The sequence below is a fragment of the Aphelocoma coerulescens genome (assembly GCF_041296385.1).
Source record: "Aphelocoma coerulescens isolate FSJ_1873_10779 chromosome W unlocalized genomic scaffold, UR_Acoe_1.0 ChrW_unloc_scaf_3, whole genome shotgun sequence".
NCBI lineage: Eukaryota > Metazoa > Chordata > Aves > Passeriformes > Corvidae > Aphelocoma > Aphelocoma coerulescens.
The window spans coordinates 2540823-2560163 of NW_027184082.1; the positions used below are offsets into that span (position 1 = coordinate 2540823).

The 19341-nt window shown below is 44.7% G+C and overlaps 1 pseudogene; it reads right to left on the reverse strand.

Annotated features, from left to right (window-relative positions):
- Window positions 1–17752, reverse strand: part of LOC138102853 (kinesin-like protein KIF24) — a 30998-nt pseudogene extending 13246 nt beyond the window's left edge.
- Between the last annotated feature and the right edge of the window lie 1589 nt (window positions 17753–19341).

Below are 19341 nucleotides of genomic sequence, written 5' to 3' on the forward strand. Positions count from 1 at the left end.
TGTGTGGTCAGCATTCTTCCACACTTCTCAGCATTCTTGCTGCTGCAGCCTTCTGTCCAGGCATGTGATGCAGCGGCAGTTTCCTCTGTAACTCCACACCTTCCCCCTCTGTTTTTATTGAGGTCATAGATAAGGCTAAGGTAACCATGACTTGTTTTTGTGTGCTTTTAACAGGTCTGTGTTGAAAAGAACAAGATAAAAGATTAAAAAGGATATCACTGCCAAACAACCCAATCCAATGAAAACCCAAACTCATAAATTTATTCCAGAAAACCAATTTTTTGGATTTAGCCAAGAGAGATCATTTTTTAGATCTGTCAACACTTTTTGTTCCTCCGGAGTTTGTAAAGTTCTGAGTTGATCCTTTAATTGAGTGTGAAATGACTGAATATCTTGTAATAAAGTTTTATCAAAAGCCCCCTGGAGGTGGTTTTTAAGTGTCTGCCAATTTTGTTCTGTGTCATTCCATGGAAGAGGAGTGACACATAAAGAATTATGGATATGTTCCAAATCACAGTGTAGGGATAGAAGAGTTTTTTGGGCCTCAACTCTTTCGCCTACCCATAAAAGAGCACTTTCTAAGGCAGATATATAAAATAAGGCAAGCAAACAACAATAACTATGGCAGTAACAACAAACAAAACCAGAAACCCAGTGACAGCCTTCTCGGCTGTCAGGCACTTTCCCCTTTGGTGTAGTGATGGTCGCAGCCTGCAGGGGCGCTGGTGGCTCCCAGTAGGCAGGGCAGGTGCGATGATTCTCCTACAGCTGCAGCGGGCGCTCTGGTGTGAGCTAGGGGAGCACACGGAAATGGCGGCTTGGGCGAGCTGGGAAGGGATGGAAGAAAGGCTGGCTTCACAAACCCCCCTGGGACAGACAATCCTGGTGCCTCAGTAGGACTCTTGGGAGCAGCAAACTGGAACAGCAGGAATGAGCACAAAATCCCAGGTGGTAGACGAGATGTATCAAACTCCACAGCTGTAGTGGGAAGCCTGGGATGTCTCGGCAGGCAGGAGGTGAGGAGCTACAGTGTAGCGAAGACTCAGAGCAGTGGAAAAGGAACGGCAAGGGCAGGGCAGAGGCAGCCCAGCTCCCAGCATGGTAGGGAAAAGCAGGCTCAGGATCCCGGGGTTTTTCCCCTGAGGCACCCGAGCAGACGGTGAAAAAGTCCCTCTTTTAGTGAGGTAGGGTGTTAAATAGGGTCCCAATGCAACAGCTGCTCCAGCGAGCAAGCTCCACTTGTGGTAGAAGAAAGGCAGCAGAAGGCAGAACCCCCCAGTGGTGATGAATTCTCCCCTCCGAACGCCAAGAGAACAAGAGAGCTAGGGGCTCCACCCAACCCATTTTCCCAGTCCAGATCTCGCAGCCTCTCTGCCTTACACGAGAAAACCCCAGGCAAAAGAAAGTAGCCAGCTGGACCCCTTCCCCAAGCTGTGGCCAGGTCTTTTATCTCTCTTAAGTATCCAATTGTTATTATCTCCTAGCAACATGTACGGGGAAAATTCTTTAAGAGAAAAAAACCAGGATGTCATAGGTTAGCAAGCATAGTCCCGGAAGGGATATCCTTGCTAAGGGGTGCTTACAGCTTCCTCTGGGACCTGATAGAACCTATCAGCTGGCCAGTTTGAATATGGACAATTCTTTAAGCCACTTAAAGTTGTGACCGCCTCTGTGATACACACTTAAGAATAGACAAACTCCCCCCCAAGCTCTCTCGTTTCCGGCGCTGGGACAGGTGGCTGCCCTGTGGGTGGGGACCAGCAGGCCCGGCCAGGCCCAGCTTGGGCCAGGCCGGGCCGGGCCACGGCCAGCCTGGAGCCATGGGCCTGTCCCAGCCATGGAGCCCCCCCTCACTGTCTTGCCGTGGGCAGCTGGTGCAGCTTGGCTTCCCCCCCCTCTCCACTGCGGCCGAGATTCAGCAAAGCGGCACCTCTGTCCGGCAGAGGTCAGGTGACCGACAGCGATAAGCCACACAGCTGCAAGGCTGAGGTGAGATTAACCCTTTTATTGCTGTGAAGAGCTGAAAACCTGAGGGAAGAGAGAGAGGAGATGCTGAAAGCTGAAAGTCTGTTGTGAAGCTATGATATATCAGAGTATCCTGTTGTAATTTCATGAAGATATGGGGGGTGGAGTGTTCAACTCGTAAGCAATAGGCAGATGCTGACGCAGCTGTAATTTCATGAGAAGTTTGGTCAGAGAGAGATGAACCAGATGAATCAGATGAGGACTTTTGCTCCAAAGAGGAAGGGAGAAAAACCTCAGTTCCTAGAGATGCTTCCAGAGATAGTCTTAAAGATGAAGATGAGGAAGACCCTTTGCTCCCAGGGAAGGAGAAGGGCCTCTTTTTTTTTTTTGTTTCTGAATGGCTCAACCTTAAAATTGTACCCCAAAAAACTTCAAGAGTGGACCCTCGAAAGCAGTTGCAGGAAAAGCTGCAAGTCGGGGGAAGGGACTCACATCGCGAGCAGAGAGACTCCTCTTCCTAAATGGACTGAACAATATTTGGAAGTGGGTGGCTGTCTCATTGTGATACTGTTTTCATTGCACGAGCAAGAAGAGACTTCTCTTTCTAAATGGACTGAACAAGGTTATTATGGAAGTGGTAACAGACTGAACATCTTAAGGGTTGTCTTTTTACATTGTCAGTGGGAGAAGGGAGGAAGGTGGGGGGAGGAGGAGAGTTCTGAAGGTGGTATAATTTTTTTGGTTTTTTTTCTTTTCTTCTTTTAGGTCTGTTAATAAACTTCTTTATATTCTTTCAAGTTGGTGCCTGCTTTGCATTTCTCCTAATTCTTATCTCACAGAAGATAAACAGTAATGAGTATTTTAGACCAAACCACTACACTAAATTGGTGTTTCTGCCCGGTTACAAACCCAACCAGCGACACAGGAGAACTCCTAAAACCCCAACATTAGCCAACCCAGAAATTTGCAAACCCATTTCTTACTCATTTGGATTTCCTCTTGGAATAGTCGAGCCAATTGTGAAAGACCATCTTGTCCTTCCCAAGTCCGAGTCAGATTTACAGGTACCCAAATTTCAGATCTTCTTTTAAACGGAAAAAGGACAGAATAATTACGCATATCCTCATAAGTTACACATGATTTGAAAACAAAAGAATCAGCGATTAAAAATACAAACTATTTCTATATCAAAAAATCATTAGCTAAAGCAAAAGCATACAGGTGTGAAGTACAAGTCATTAGTAATTGGTCCTTCAGCAACATTAAATTGGCAATTGTAGCACTCCCATTCAATTTTACTTGGTATATCCTATTGCCAAAAGCAGGTAACAACATTTTCCACAAATGTTTATACACATGGGATTGATTATTACCTAAATAATATTGAATTAATGGTCTGGCCATCCCACCATCATGCCAAACAATACTGCAGTTCGCCTTTTGGGATGGGAGAATGGTTGTATTGGTCCCATTTTCTCTAAGGATACCATCTGGCTCCCAATCAATTACCCTCCCATACTGTAAGAATTGATTTTGTGGCTGTTGTCCTATACATGATGTCCATTCCAAATGCTGTATATTGGAAATGGGTATAAAATTACATTTGGGGAAATGAGGTAGAGTGGCATCCACAGATTTGTTGGAGATAGAATGGTTGGCAATATAATAGCAGTCAATTTTCTTGCATTCTCCGAGTGTACATATATTAAATGAAATTGCATAGAAGAATTAGCACAAGGTTGTGGGGAGAGAGAAGATAGAATTGAGCTGCAGAAGCACATGGCAGCACAAACAAGCACATGGCAGTACAAAGGAACACATGGCAGCACAGAGAGGCTTGTCTCTGCCAGACCCTGGGGGGAGGAGGTGTCAGGCGGCAGACCCCTATGGAGAGAAGCCTGCTGGAAGCTGACAGATGGGTGAACACTGCGTGATCACCCCATAGAAGGACATTTAGAAAGCGTGTTGCTGACGCGGCAACATGGGATAGGTCACATAGTGAGAATTACTATGTAAGGAAATACTGTGCCTTGAAAAAGTGTCTAAAACCATCTTGTTTCTTTTGAATAAACGATTCGGATTCCCTGCTGGTCTGGGTCCGTGTCTCGGTCACTCACACAAGGTAAAGAGGTACTTGTTTGATTCCACATTAAGCATATAGGTGGTAAATCAGTAACATAAGTAGCATTGCTAATATACGTATCTACAATATCCTGATCTAGGGGAGGAAGCCAAGTTCCTCTTACCCATTCTGTTCCATTGTTGCTGAGGGGAGGCTCTGGATCCCACCAGGTCAGAGGGCGGAACAATGATGGCTCAAGAATATGTGCCCAGTAGATTCCTCCTTCCACCACTTGATGGCAGTATAGCAGTAGAAAGACAACACAATTCATGGTTGTCCTTGGCTGGGTTTGATGCATCTCGCTGGGAGCCAATATGGTCCTGTGGGTAGAGAAACACATCTGTAACCTCTCCCCCAAGCTAACAGTGAAACTGGACCTTTCCACTGACTGCTATGTACATCTTTGAATGTAAGTTCTGGGTGAACTCCTTCTCCATCAGCGGTCTGACCTAGGAGTCTCTGATGTGCTGTTAGGTCATCTCTAGTGGAGAGAGTCAAAAAAATTAAAACATAGGTTGCTTTGTCAAGCTGCTCTTGAGGGAGCATAACTACCAGGTTCCCCATTTTTTGTTTCTGTAGCATGTTTTTCAATGTATAATGTGCCCTTTCCACTATCGCTTGGCCTGTTGGAGAATGGGCAATACCTGCAACGCCTTTGATACCCCAAGTGTGGAAAAATTCTTGTGTTTTATGAGATGTATATGTGGGTCTGTTATCTGTTTTTATCTGTTGAGGGATTCCCATCATAGTAAAAGCATGTAGCCAATGTCAGGTGGCATCTCTTGATTTCTCACCCTTGTGTATTGTTGCTACTATGAATCCTGAAAAGGTATCAATGAAAACATGGACATATTTAAAAGTCCCAAAGCTCTATATGTGTGCTACATCTGTTTGCCAAATGTCATTAGGTTTCAGCCCTCATGGGTTTGTACCTAACATCTGTGGCAAAGAGTCTGTTGACACTGTGAGCAAGTATTCACTGCATCCCATGCTTGTGACAAAGTTAAACCAAATTGTTTTGCCAGTGCTTGGGCATTTTGATGATAGAAATCATGAGAAATTTTTGCCTGCCCTAACTTTTGTGGCATAGTGACTGTCCTGGTGAGAACATCCACTGTCGCATTACCCTCTACTTATAGGTCCAGGCAGAGTGATATGTGACCTAGGGTACAGAATGTAATATTTGTGAGACCTGTGAAGTAAAAGGTTGTATAAAGTGGTTAATAACACAAAAAGATATTTGTTAGAGACTTCCTTCAGAAATGAATGCTCAATTCTCTCACTGATTCCTGTAACATAAAGGGAATCACAAAGAATGTTATTAGGTTCCTGTGAAAAAAGGCAAAATGCTTCTACCACAGCCACCAGTTTGACTAATTGGGTTGATCCAGGTTGAAAGGTTATCGAATGTTCCCACTGTCCCATATCCTTTTTCCACAGGGTGACAGCTTTATGTGTTTTTCCTGATTCATCAGTGAAAACAGTTTTTGCATCAGGGATAGGCAGTTGGAAGGGAAGTTCTTTGAAGGATTGCACAACAGTGCATGTCAAGGCATCGAGTGGATAAACTGTCCATCATAGTCAGCAAGGGCAATTTGAAATGACTGAATCCCTGAATAGATTCTCTAATTCTGTCACTGTAATAAGAAGATGTATTACTGCTGGATCATGTCCTGTCAGGCTCTGACATCAGAGTAGTCCCATCGACAGCAGTCGAATAAGTGTCTCAAGTTGAGTGGCTATAGTTTTTGCAAAAGTGTGTGGCAGAAAAATTCATTCTAATAGTCAGACACGATGTTCCTGTACATCACATTGACCAATAAGAGCATAAGGTTGAAAAGATTGTAGAATTAGGAACAATCGCAAAGGCAAATTTGGGTTCCGACGTGTGGCAAAGGTTTTAATAATTTTGTCACTTACATGTGCCAAAGCCTCTCAGGCAATCTTTGTTAACTGCCTAGGGGAAGAAGAATGTGGGTCAGCTTTTAACAATTGAAATAGAGGGGATAATTCTTCTGTGGTGATTCCTAATAAAAGGTGAATCCAATTAATGGTGCCTAATAGCTTTTTCAAAACAGTCAATGTGCGTATGTGGGTTTTTAAAGTTACTGGCTGTGGGGTGATTGTTGCTTCTAATAATTTAGAGCCCAGGTGTAGTGGTTTGGTCTAAAATACTCATTACTGTTTCTCTTCCGTGAGATATGAATTAGGAGAAATGCAAAGCAGGCACCAACTTGAAAAGAGTATAAAGAAGTTTATTAACAGACCTAAAAGAAGAAAAGAAAAAAAACCAAAAAAATTATACCACCTTCAGAACTCTCCTCCTCCCCCCACCTTCCTCCCTTCTCCCACTGACAATGTAAAAAGACAACCCTTAAGATGTTCAGTCTGTTTATCACTTCCATAATAACCTTGTTCAGTCCATTTAGAAAGAGAAGTCTCTTTTTGCTCATGCTATGAAAACAGTATCACAACGAGACAGCCACCCACTTCCAAATATTGTTCAGTCCATTTAGGAAGAGGAGTCTCTCTGCTCGCGATGTGAGTCCCTTCCCCCGACTTGCAGCTTTTCCTGCAACTGCTTTTGAGGGTCCACTCTTGAAGTTTTTTGGCGTACAATTTTAAGGTTGAGCCGTTCAGAAACGAAAAAACAGAGGCCCTTCTCCTTCCCTGGGAGCAAAGGGTCATCTTCATCTTTAAGACTATCTCTGGGAGCATCTTTAGGAACTGAGGTTTTCTCCTTTCGCATTTGGAGCAAAAGTCCTCATCTGGTTCATCTGGTTCATCTCTCTCTGACCAAACTTCTCATGAAATTACAGCTGCGTCAGCATCTGCCTATTGCTTACGAGTTGAACACTCCACCCCCCATATCTTCATGAAATTACAACAGGATACTCTGATATATCATAGCTTCACAACAGACTTACAGCTTTAAGCATTTCCTCTCTCTCTTCCCTCAGGTTTTCAGCTCTTCACAGCAATAAAAGGGTTAATCTCACCTCAGCCTTGCAGCTGTGTGGCTTATCGCTGTTGGTCACCTGACCTCTGCTGGACAGAGGTGCCGCTTTGCTGAAATCTTGGCCCCAGTGGAGGGGGGGGGGGGGGGGGGTGCCGAGCCTTTCTGGCTGCCCACGACAAGGCAGTGGGGGGGTTCCATGGCTGGAACAGGCCCATGGCTCCAGGCTGGCTGTGGCCTGGCCCGGCCTGGCCCAAGCAGGGCCTGGTCGGGCCTGCTGGCCCCCCCCACAGGGCCTGCAGCCACCTGTCCCAGCGCCAGAAATGAGAGCGAGCTTGGGGGGGAGTTTGTCTGTTCTTAAGTGTGTATCACAGAGGCGGTCACAACTTTAAGTGGCTTAAAGAATTGTCCATATTCAAACTGGCCAGCTGATAGGTTCTATCAGGTCCCAGAGGAAGCTGTAAGCACCCCTCAGCAAGGACATCCCTTCCGGGACTATGCTTGCTAACCTATGACACCCGGTATTTCCAAGGAGGTTCTGTTTGGATTTTTTCTGTAGCTATGCACAAGCCTCTGCTGGTAAGCATTATTTTTAAAGCAGCGAGGCAATCATGTAACAATGAAGAGCTGTCGGAAGCAATTAAAATATCGTCCATGTAGTGATACATCAAAACAGATGGGTATTTTTTGCCGTACTGGTTGTGTCACTGAGTGAACCACGAATTGACAGGTAGTAGGACTGTTTTTCATACCTTGAGGTAGCACAACCCAGTGGTATCGTTCCATAGGGGTCTCATGATTGACAGATGGTAAAGAAAAGGCAAATTAAGGTATGTTGTCAGGATGCAAAGGAATTGTAAAAAAGCAGTCTTTTAAGTCAATTATCGCTAGTTCCCAATGTTCTGGAATCATTGTGGGGTTAGGTATTCCTGGTTGTAATGCCCCCATAGGTAACATGACTGCATTGACTGCCCTGAGATCCTGTAAAAGCCTCCACTTTCCCAGTTTCTTAGGAATAACAAAAATAGGTGTATTCCATGGGCTGGTGGAAGGGACTATGTGACCCAAAAGAAATTGTTCTTGTATGAGGATTTGGGCTTGATGAAGCTGCTCGCCTTTGAGGGGTGACTGATCTACCCAAACAGGTTTACTTGTGAGCCAAGTTAGTTTGAGCAGCAGCATTTCATGGGTGGCCCCTATAAAAAATATGTTGAAATGATCAAACCCCATTGCGTCATTAGGTCTTGCCCCCACAAAGGGTCTGGGCTTGGTAGTACATATGGCCACAAGGTGGCAGTCGTGCCCTCTGGTCCGATGATCTGCAGTTCTTTTGCTGATTGCCAGGGAATTTGTTGTCCACCGGCTCCTGCTACCATCACAGTTGAAGGTGCCAGAGGCCACTCAGGAGGCGACTCCTTTCGGGCTATGATGGAAACATCTGCACCAGTGTCGACTAAACCTGTAAAAGACTTAGATTCTATTTGACAAGTGAGTAATGGTTGTTGTACCCCTATGATTTTTGACCAATATATTTGTGGAGTACCTGTGCTCCCAAATCCTCCTGCATTGTGTTGTTGCTGTAAGATCTGTGCTGAACAGGGAATTGCTGGCAGCGGTATTAATTGTGCCAATAGGCTTCCCTGTGCCATTGTACAGGGAGGATTGGGAGTCCAAGCCATGATTTTAATTTCCCCTTTATAGTCGGCATCAATGATTCCTGGGATTCAATGAGTCCTCTGCAGGTGGTAGAGGAGTGTCCCAGGAGTAAAGCATGTTTTTGAAATGGCAATGGCCCATACACAGAGGTGGGCAGCAGATGAACAGAGGTATCATTTAGGACTGTTGTAGCGCTGACGGCCAGCTCGAAGCCAGCACTCCTGGGGGTGCCCCTTGCAAGGTTTGTGCTTGTATTGGAGTTTGAGTGGGGTCCCATTGGATTGGGAGCACCAGACTGTGTGCCCCCTTTCGAGTTTCCCTGCTTTGGGAGAGGGTTGCAGTCTTTGTCATATTTAGACCAGCATTGATTGCTCCAATGAAACCCTTTTTGTCAGGGAGGACAAGGTTTGTTGGGCTTTTTATTGCCTTTTTGTCCCTTCGGGCATTGTTTTCTAATGTGGCCCTCTTTCCCTCATTCAAAGCACTTAATAGCTGCTCTGGCCACTTGCAGTTGTTGGGCTATTGCAGTAGCAATCAGTTCTTCTTTAAATTGTTCGGAGCTGATATTAGCACATGCCTTGATATAATCAGAAAGTTCAACATCAACATAGTTATGTATCGGGTCCCGGGCTTTTTTACAGTCATTGTTAGCATTTTCATAAGCAAGAGATTTTAAGACAGCATCAGCTGCTTCCTGCATATCAATTTGCCACCTAATGGCTGATTGCAATCAATCAATCAAGGTAATATATGGTTCCTGAGGACCCTGCCAAACAGCAGCCAAATTGGAGTCTAATTTTTTTGTATCAGGTGCTTTTCGTAGTGCACGCAGAGCGATAACAGTAGCTTGTTCCTATGCCTATGGGAGAATTTGTAACTGTGCACGGGCAGTAGCATACATGCTCGTACCAGAAAGTTGGGGGGCCATTATATTGATTGGTGGTTGTTGATTACCATTATTCAACACCTGAATTTGAGACAAATCTACAAATTCCGTCCACCAGACAGAGTATCGCCCTCCTGTTAATATTGTTTTAAAAAGAGATTTCCAATCCACTGGTAACATAGTATGTGATTCCACAATTGTATCTAATAAATTCATAGTAAAAGAGGATTGTAAACCATCTTTGTTGTAGTGCTAGATTTAGTTTAGCAAGCTGCAGCTTTCCCTGGGAGTGTAGATACAAAAATGCCGCTAGCAAGGATTTTCTTGCTATTTTCTAAGTCCGTGAGAGACTTTTCTCTCTCACAGAAGAGGTAGCAGGGAATGTAAACAACCAAGCCACCTGCAACCTTGAAAAGTCTTGTTTATGGTATAGTAGAAAAATATTTTGACAATGGATGTTTTAGGATTTAGCCAATCACCCCCAAGGGGTGGCTGGTCCTTTGTCCAATTAGACTAAGAAGAAAAAAGTCTATAAAAGAGTTTGTAAAATAATTAAATAAATCAATCTTGCTGCACAATTCCTGCCGGTTGGATCTTCTCTCCTCCTCCTCCCTATGGCTGCGGGACACGGTGATATACCCTAGGACCCAGGCCAGCGGTAATATGGGAGCTCAGCAGGGCTTCTTAGGACAGGACAGCCATTCTGTCCTCCTGTAGTCCATTTTGGACGGCTCCGCAGTTTTGCTCCAGCAGCTATCAGCTCTACAACACAGTGATGGCGAAGGAGGCGAGAAGGGTCTCTCCATAAGGGTTTCAGAGGACCTTTAATAGTTACATCTTGTCCCGGTGATCCCCAGAGTCAGAGAGACCTCATGATCCGGGCGCAGGAGCTTTTTTTCAGGGGCTCAAGGGCAGTACATGGGTGGAGTTGGGGTACAGGAACCAATAGGGAGAGCCCAAGGGAGTGTCCAGGGCTAGGGGCAGGGGAAAGTGGGGGGAACAATATGGGATTAGAAAAGCAGTGGGTAAACATATCACCACACATCTTCCTTCACCGATTTCCTCAGTTCCTTTTCCATTTCATAGGACAATTGTCCATGATGTGTGTTTTAATTGCAATATATGACAGGCATTGCTTGAAAAAAATTCAGTATCACCCTCCTCCAAAGCCCGTAGTCAGCATTTCTGTATAAATCTTTCTGGTTCAGGTCCTATAGGTGGCATTGTTTCCTCATCATAGTCGCTAGAGGAATAAGAGGTGGCATAAGGTGGTCGAGTTTGTGAAATATTTGCCACAGCTTTTTTGCCTGCTGTTTGTAATATTTCTTCCACTCTAGGAGAAGCTGCTGCCATAGCACATACTGGAGCTAGAGGAGGATATAAATCTGGTTCTTGTTCAGGGTCAACTGGGCCAGGATCAAAAGGATCTTCTCTCTCAGGATCATTCTTCTCAGGTGAAGTCTCATTAACAAAAATGACAATATCTGATGGGGGTGCAGGGGGACCATCTGCAAGGACACAATCCGCTTCCTTAAACTGTTGCAAAGCAGAGTATACCATATGCCAAGTAATAATATCATGAGGGTAGACATTGTGATGAGTAATTTGGTGGGTTTGTAAACATTCATGGACCTTTTGCCAGTGAGTAAGGTCATAGGAGCCATCTGATGGGTACCAGGGACAAAATTGTCTGACCCATATAAGTAGCTGTATAAGTCTTTGGGGTTGGAGTTTATATCCTTGTTCCCTGGTAATGCACAACAGACAGTCTTTATGCAGTTTTTGGTCTTTCGTTGCACTTTGCCCCATTATAAGAAATGCTTCCCAACCGCTCGCAAAGGCTAACCTGTTCTATAGCCAGTGATGAAAGGAGCTCCTTGGTGATCAGCTGAACACACCCACCATTGGTTCGGTCAGGGTACGCCACCAGACTGGATCATGTCAGAAGTAATGAAGTCCCTGTTGTTCGGGCACCATTTGTGGCATATGAATGTGAGAGACAAGCTGAAGCAAGTGAATCTGGTTTATTGTAAAGTTAGACAGCATTTCTACTTTTTAGCTTGAGAAGCTGTGTGGAAACGGACAAGCTGCTCAGAAAGTTTCACAGACATTGATTTGAGCACAATTACTCTGTACCCTTGAGAATTTGGCTTGTACCCCTGAGAAGTTTTAACATCAACAGAAGCAAGAATCCAAAACAACAGATATAGAAAGCACAACTTGCTCTAGGGAGGCTGTTATTTGCTTTAGATTGTTTTAGATGGGTGTTAGTTGCAAGTAACCAGTAGTTTTGTAGGGTGTTAACGTAGAAGCTAATGGGGACACAGCACGAGTGCCAAGAAACTGTATAAAAGAGGCTTTGTGGAATTAAAGATGTTTTTTGCCTTCTGAACGGAGTTGGTGTGTGTGATTCGTGAGTGTCGTGTCTCAACTGTGACAAGGCTGTTTTTAGTTGCCCTCCTAAAGCCAGTTACAGTTCCCTAATAAATCTGTCATCTTGACAGTTTGTTATTCTTTTCTCAGGACCATCGGCTAGAAAACAGGATGCCTTTCCTGTTTTTGAATCTTGTGTGGTCAACATTCTTCCACGCTTCTCAGCATCCTTGCCCCCGTGGCCTTCCATCCAGGCATGCAATGCAGCAGTGGCTTCCTCTGTAACTCCACATACATGTATCTTCCTGATCCAACACCTGAATGTATTCCTTTAGCTACCAAAAGAAAAAAACAACAGAGGAGGGGAAAACATATCAATCACACACTAGTGAGGAATTGAAGTGCATCAAATCTAACCTACAAATTTGCTATTTCCCTCGTGCACCTTTGACTCCTACTATGTGATGTCCCTGTTGCCTTTTTACACCTAGAAATGAAACTCGAGATAATTTTAGTATAGCAGGTAATTTAAAACTGGATCTTTATTTGGCAGCCTCCAGGGGAAGTTATGGAGAATGTCCACAAAAGCCCACTCACACAGGGTGAATACAGTTTTTATAAGTTCAGCAAATCAGCATAATTAATAAAAGGCACCAATTAGGAGGACAAGTGGTGATGCAATCCCCCCCCCAGGTCAAGCCCTGTAGGAACCCAGAGTGCCGAGAATATTTCTCTGCCTGTTTTTAAGGGTTTTTACCCCCCTGAACAACACTGTTTTAGCTTCAAACCTTGGAAAAAATTACCAACAGTCAGACAACAACTAGAAAATACAGTGGTGTGAATTAGGTGATAGACTACTGTTGGAATTGAGGTCCGTGGACTCCGGCGGGGGGAGGAATTGCAGTCCATACCAATATGGTTGATAAAACCAAGCTCCGTTTATTAGCAATCCAGAGGCACTTATATAGTATCCCAGCTTGTTAACTCTTAAGTGGCTTAAAACTTATCAAAGCGCATTTCTACTTCTACATAATTTGACTTACATTGGCAAGCTTCTACAGTTATGTTATGATTAAAAGAATTCAGAGTTCATCCTCCCTTCTCTCCCAGTCAGCACATCTTATCAGCACAGCTGCAAAGCTTCAAAACTCCCTTTTTGTTTCCCAGGCCTGTTTCTCACACAGGGATTTTTCTCATGCAGACAGTTTCTCACACTAACCTTTGCTTGCAGGCCTATTGCTTCTATAGTTCTTTTATTGATCCCATAATTCTATCAATGATCCATGTCCCTGATCCTCTAACCATTTCCCAACAGACTACTATGTAAGATTGTCATATGGTGAAAAACTTAGAGGTTTTAGGCTTCTCTTTATAGTAAATAGATAAGAGTAAAAAATATCAAAATGGAGGATTGTTGTTGTTCTCTAGACCTTCTTCTCCTTCTTCTATTACTCCATATTTTGCAGTAAAAGTAGTTTGGATTGATTGGATAGAAAATTCCACAGTTCCTAGTCGTATTACTAAATAATTGGTAAGAAAGTAAAAATAATGTACATTTTTAGTAACTATGGTTAAAATGTCTTTAAAAGGCTGTGTAAATCTTGATAATTGGTCTTTCTCGCTCTCACTCCTACTTTTCCTCCTTCCATGCTGTACCTGGGTCACGCTAGTGGCTCAGTTCCTCTGATAAGACTTAATAAACAACTATCCAGAAGCATTGAAACTACAGAAGACGTCTCGCTTTATCTTTTAAACTCCTTGCAAGGACTTTCAGCAAATTCTCTCCCATCAGGAGAGACTCAATTTATGGCACAATAGTGTCAAAGCCCCTTCTCTGGAACCCCCCCCCTCAGCACTAGCTGTACTTTGTCCCTGAAAAGGTATCTTGAAGAGTTGTTCTCAACCTTGGTAGCCAGGAAGAACCAAGATAGCATAGGGGCCTTGTACCCCCCGGGGCTTGGAGCTCTGGAATTTGTTTTGTCTTTCTGCCTAGGGAAAGGTCATGGAAAATTACTGGGAAAACTAGCTACTAATACAATAGGCTACAGAGCTACAAATATATGTGTGAAGAATACAGAGAACATATAAAAGAAAAAAAGCAAAAACCAAACCAGCATCATCTCTCACAAGGGGAGTTTGTTGCCGCCACAGCCATGAACAGCATGGGAGACATGCAAGAGCACATGAAAGAGAGCACATGAGAGCAAACAGGGTAGAGAGCATGCAGGAGAGAGCATGTGAGAGAGCAGAAACTCATGCAAGAGAGCTGGCACATGCAAGGGAGGGGAAAGAGGAAGAAAGATGGAACACAGCACATGCAAGGAAGCACGTGTGTGAAGAGGGAACATGAGAGACAATGCAGAACAGTACGTTTGAGAAAGAGCACACATGCAAGAGAGCATGAGAGAGCATGTGAGAGAACACGTAAGAGACAGGCAAGGAAGAGCATGCAAGAGAAAACAAATGCAAGAGAGCACATGAAAGAGAGAGAGACAAAGCTAAGCTAGCATGGGGGGGGCAAGCACTAAAGAAAGGAAGTATGTGCAGGTACTGGGTTTGTCTGGCATAGAGTGAATTTTCTTCAGAGCAGCTCATAGGGTGCTTTGTTTTAGATTTGTGACTAAAACACACTAATGTTTTAGCTATAGCTGAATGGTGTTTGCAAAGCATCAAGGCCTTCTCTGGTTCTCACTCTGTCCCCTCAGTGAATAGACTACGGATTTGTGCAAGAGGTTAGGAGTGGACACAACAAAGCAGATGACCCAAAGAAACCAAAGGGAGATTCCATGCCTTATAACATCATGCTCAGCAATAAAAAGGGAAAAGAGGAGATTTAGGGAGGTTATTCATCTTTTGCCTTGGAACTGTCTGGGCATTGGTCGACCTGTGGAAGGTGGTGATGCCTTTGTATCGCTTTTATTTTTTTCTACTTTTTCTTTGCTTCTTAAATAATTTTTATGTCAAACTCCAAGTTTTCTCTCTTTTACTCTTCCTTTTCTCTAAACCTGTGTGTTGTGGTTTAGGAATGATATTCTCCAATGAAGTGCTCCCACTGAAATCATGTGCCACTCGCTCACTCCCATGCTCCCCCTCCCCTGAGGCAGCTGGAGAGGAGAACGAGAGGCACAAAAGGCAAAGATCACTGGTTGCGATAAGAACAATTTACTGGAATCAGCAATGAGATAAGAAAACAAACAGTAGCAGCAACAGCAAAAATATTAACAAAAGTGTACAAAACAGAATGATTCACATGCAAAAATGCTCACCCCAGAACTTTGTTGGAGTGGGGATTCTTGCAACATGTATGTCCTGGGTTGAGGTGTATTCTATTACCATCCTCATGAGCTGTGGAAATCAGGTGGGGCAGTGTTTCCTTGCCTCCTCCCCCCAGACTATCTTGCTGTTAATGGCCCATCATTGTCCTGCTGCATGACTCAGAGATAACTGCCTCCAGACTATCTTCTGGTAATGAGCCTAATCAACACTTGGCCTCATGACTCATTACCCCATTGTGAGATGCTCCACCCAGAGGGAGGAACCAAGCATCCCATCGTGGATATAATCTGGGACTCTGAAAACCAGAGACACTCTTTCCACTGGATTTCCAGAGGACAGGAGCTATGTAGCCACCACTGGACTTTCTGAGGAAGAGCAGACCCCTTCTACCACAGGATTACCACCTCAGAGGACTGCAGCCACCATTCTACCAGACTGCTATCACGACCCTGCCTAACAGGGACTCAGGTTGTATCTTGACTCTGTCAGTGTTTTCTTTTACTTTCTTTGCCTTTCCTTTAATTTCCATTAAATTGTTATTCTGACTTGGTGCCTCCCACTGGTTTGTTTTCAAACTAGCACAATGTATAAGACAGCGGGGCCCATTAAAAAGAAATATGGACTGATTCTTGGTAGATGTTTTCAGAGGTGTTTATTTTCCAGCCACGTGGCCGTGGACTGCCGAGGAACTGTAGCAATCACGGGACAACCAGGGTCCTCCCGGGCAGGGGAACACGAAACAACCAATGGGGAATGAGGTTGACCAGGGAGTAGGGAGACCCTGTGCCTCCACCCCAGGGTCCCCCTCCCCCCAGACCCCACGCCAGGGGGGAGGAACCCCAACACTTCACTGTTGCAAAATGAATTGACGACTTAGGTGAGGAGAGACATTGCAGGCAACCGATACGATTGATATAAGCAAGCTCCATTTATTAGCAATACAATGGCACTTATATAGAGTATTGAATACAAGCTTATCAGTTCTTTAATTAGTTGAAACTTATAAAAGCACATTCTGACTTCTACATAATTGGGTTAAATAAAAGACTACATTTGGCAAGCTTCTTATTGTTTATGTTTTGTCTTGAGAGATCAAAGATCTTCCTCCCTTCTTAGGGATGGTCCATCTTATCAGCACAGCTGCACCTCTCAAAAACTCCCTTCTGGTTCCCAGCCTGGTTTCTCACACAGGCCTTTTTACTTGTACAGTTGGATTATTGATCTAATAATTCTATCAATGAGCCATGTCCTTGCTCCTCTAACCATTCTCTAACACTTCACCCTTTTGTTTTAACTAAAAGAGATTTAAAACTTTACATTGGAAACAACTGGATAAACATAAGATAACAAGAACAGTTTCAAAAGAAAACAAGCCACCCTCCTGAGTCTCTCAATGTCCAAACAGATTTTTTCTCTGGAACAGCTTAGACAGGACTGTCTGAGCATACTTTGTGGGGAAACTGAGGCAGGAGAAGGTTTCTTCCATTTGTACCTGTTGGAACTCTAAACAAAAATAGTTAATTTCTTCCCTCCCCTTTTTCATCCCCCCCTTGGCAGCAGAGAGGAGTTGTAGGGAAAGGGAATTGTATAGGGAAGCCATGGGGTGAAAAATGGATTAGGGATAAATTGGGGAGGGGGTAAACTTAGGAAAGGGTTTATATTGGGTATAGGGTAGAAGGGGAAAGTAGGCTGCAGGTAGGGAAGTTGCTGGGATGGATATTGTTTATAATTTTGTGTATAACGGCTGCCTTTGACTGGAATACCCCTAGGCCCTGTCACGTGGGCTGCCTGTGGGCCTTTTCTTCCTTGAACTATGTCAAATTGTACAACTTCTCCATCTCCTACACTTTGGAGGTATTTTTCAGGGTTATTCCTTTTAATGGCAGTTCTATGGATGAATACATCTTCCTTGTTGTCGCATCTCATTGTTGCATCTCGTTATAAAGCCATAGTTGTTTTTGACATTCTACCATTTCACAATTCTTGTGATTTTCATTGCTAGAACTTCTCCTATTACGTACTTGTGTCTGTGTCGTGGCTGCTGGTCCTGCGAGGCTGCTGCCTCACCGACTCCAACGTCTCAGTCAGGCGCCCATGTTGCTGCTGCTCCTCGCCCTCTGAGCGGAGCTGCTTCGGCTCCGTGCTGCACTGCGCGGCTTCTTGTGTCGCTATGGAAACATCCGCATCTCACTCTACAAAGCTCTCTGAGCCGTGTGCTCGGAGCAGGTTTCCACTCTGACCCCCCCGTCTCTGGCTGCTCACGGGGGTCGCCTCTCTGCTGCACGTGACCCACGGCATCCGCAGCGCCTGCGGCATCTCTCTCTCTCATTCGCGGTTGTGCAGCAGGGGACTCCGAGACAGGGATGGGGTCCGTGATAAGGCGCGGGCTCCCGAGGGGGCTGGGCGTATCCAGCGCAGGCATGTCCACCGGCATGGGTAGAGGAGACTCTGTGGCTGCAGTCATGCGCCCTTGGGATGGCCGCTGCATGGTCCCACCCAGCCATGTGATGACGGTCATCTTCCGCCACAGAGGTAATGGGGCCATGCAAATGCTCCTGAAGAGCTTCACTGATTACAGGAGATGCACTGAGAAGTTCTATCAGTAGTCCATGTTTTGATTGAGCCAATCTCTCACCCAAGATCTCAGACCAAAAATCCAAGGTACCAATTCCAGGAGGATTAATATCAAAAAGTAAGTCAGGAGAAATATAAAAGAAATTTTTGAAAAGCCAGTCAAAAAAATGTTCTAGATCTTCCAGAGCGTTTCCTGTTTTGCTGTGCCAGGATTCCTTTAACTTCTAGATACATTTCTTCCTGCAGCTTAGACAGCCACACTTCCCAAGATTTCTCCATATTCCAGAGAGAACAGCCAAACCAAGGCGAGAAGAGAGAGACCCAGAGTGTCCTTTACTCACGAATTTTCGGGGGTCTTCAGAATTTCAGTTATTTCACAGGCGCTGTCTCCAAGGGATTGTTTTGCCCACATTCTCTACCATTTTGCAGCAGGAAATTACTGCAACTTGTATAAGACAACGAGGCCCGTGGAAAAGAAATATGGACCGATTCTTGGTAGATGTTTTCAGAGGTGTTTATTTTCCAGCCGCATGGCCGTGGACTGCCGAGGAACTGTAGCAATCACGGGACAACCAGGGTCTTCCCAGGCAGGGGAACACGAAACAACCAATGGGGAACGAGGTTGACCAGGGAGTAGGGAGACCCCGTGCCTCCACCCCAGGGTCCCCCTCCCCCCAGACCCCACGCCAGGGGGGAGGAACCGCAACAGAACTTGACCTGACTTCAGCCACACCACCTTGATCGCTCCTTCTGGCTCGGAACCAGTGCCACACTTACTCGACCAGAAGGAACCCCTTCTCTGCAGAAGAGATTCCATTCCCCCTGCCCCTGGCAATAACTTGAGGTGGTATAGAATAACCTCTGGGTCTTACCCATGCCCCCTCCTGGCTACTGCAAAAATTAACCCTGTCCTGGCTGGTACCAGGACATTATCCATCCCTTATTCTATACCATCTAGTTCATGCCCAGATCCTATACCTTCAACTATACATATACACATACACACACACACACCCATATATATATATAAAACTACACATACATACAAGCACAGATATCATTTCCATAGTTAATGGCCATCCCTCCAAGATGTCTGTTGAGTTCATTTAGTCCATGACTGTGGGTTCTATCTGTCCTGGATGCCTTCCAGAGGAGGAGGGCTGGTGTGCTGTTGGCTGGTTGCAAGCTGCATCAGGAGCTCATGACTGGTGTATCTGGAGCAATTGATCCTTATTGTCCATGGTAGTTATGGCACACAGTGGCAGTGTCATTCAGCAATCAATATTATACAATTCAACATTATAGGCGGTTCTCAGCAAAAAATCAAATCCCCTTGTGTAGGTACAAAAATGCTGTTAGCGAGGATTTTCTTGCTATTTTCTAAGTCCGTGAGAGACTTTTCTCTCTCACAGAAGAGGTAGCAGGGAATGTAAGCAACCAAGACACCTGCAACCTTGAAAAGTCTTGTTTATGTTATAGTAGAAAAATATTTTGACAATGGATGTTTTAGGATTTAGCCAATCATCCCCAAGG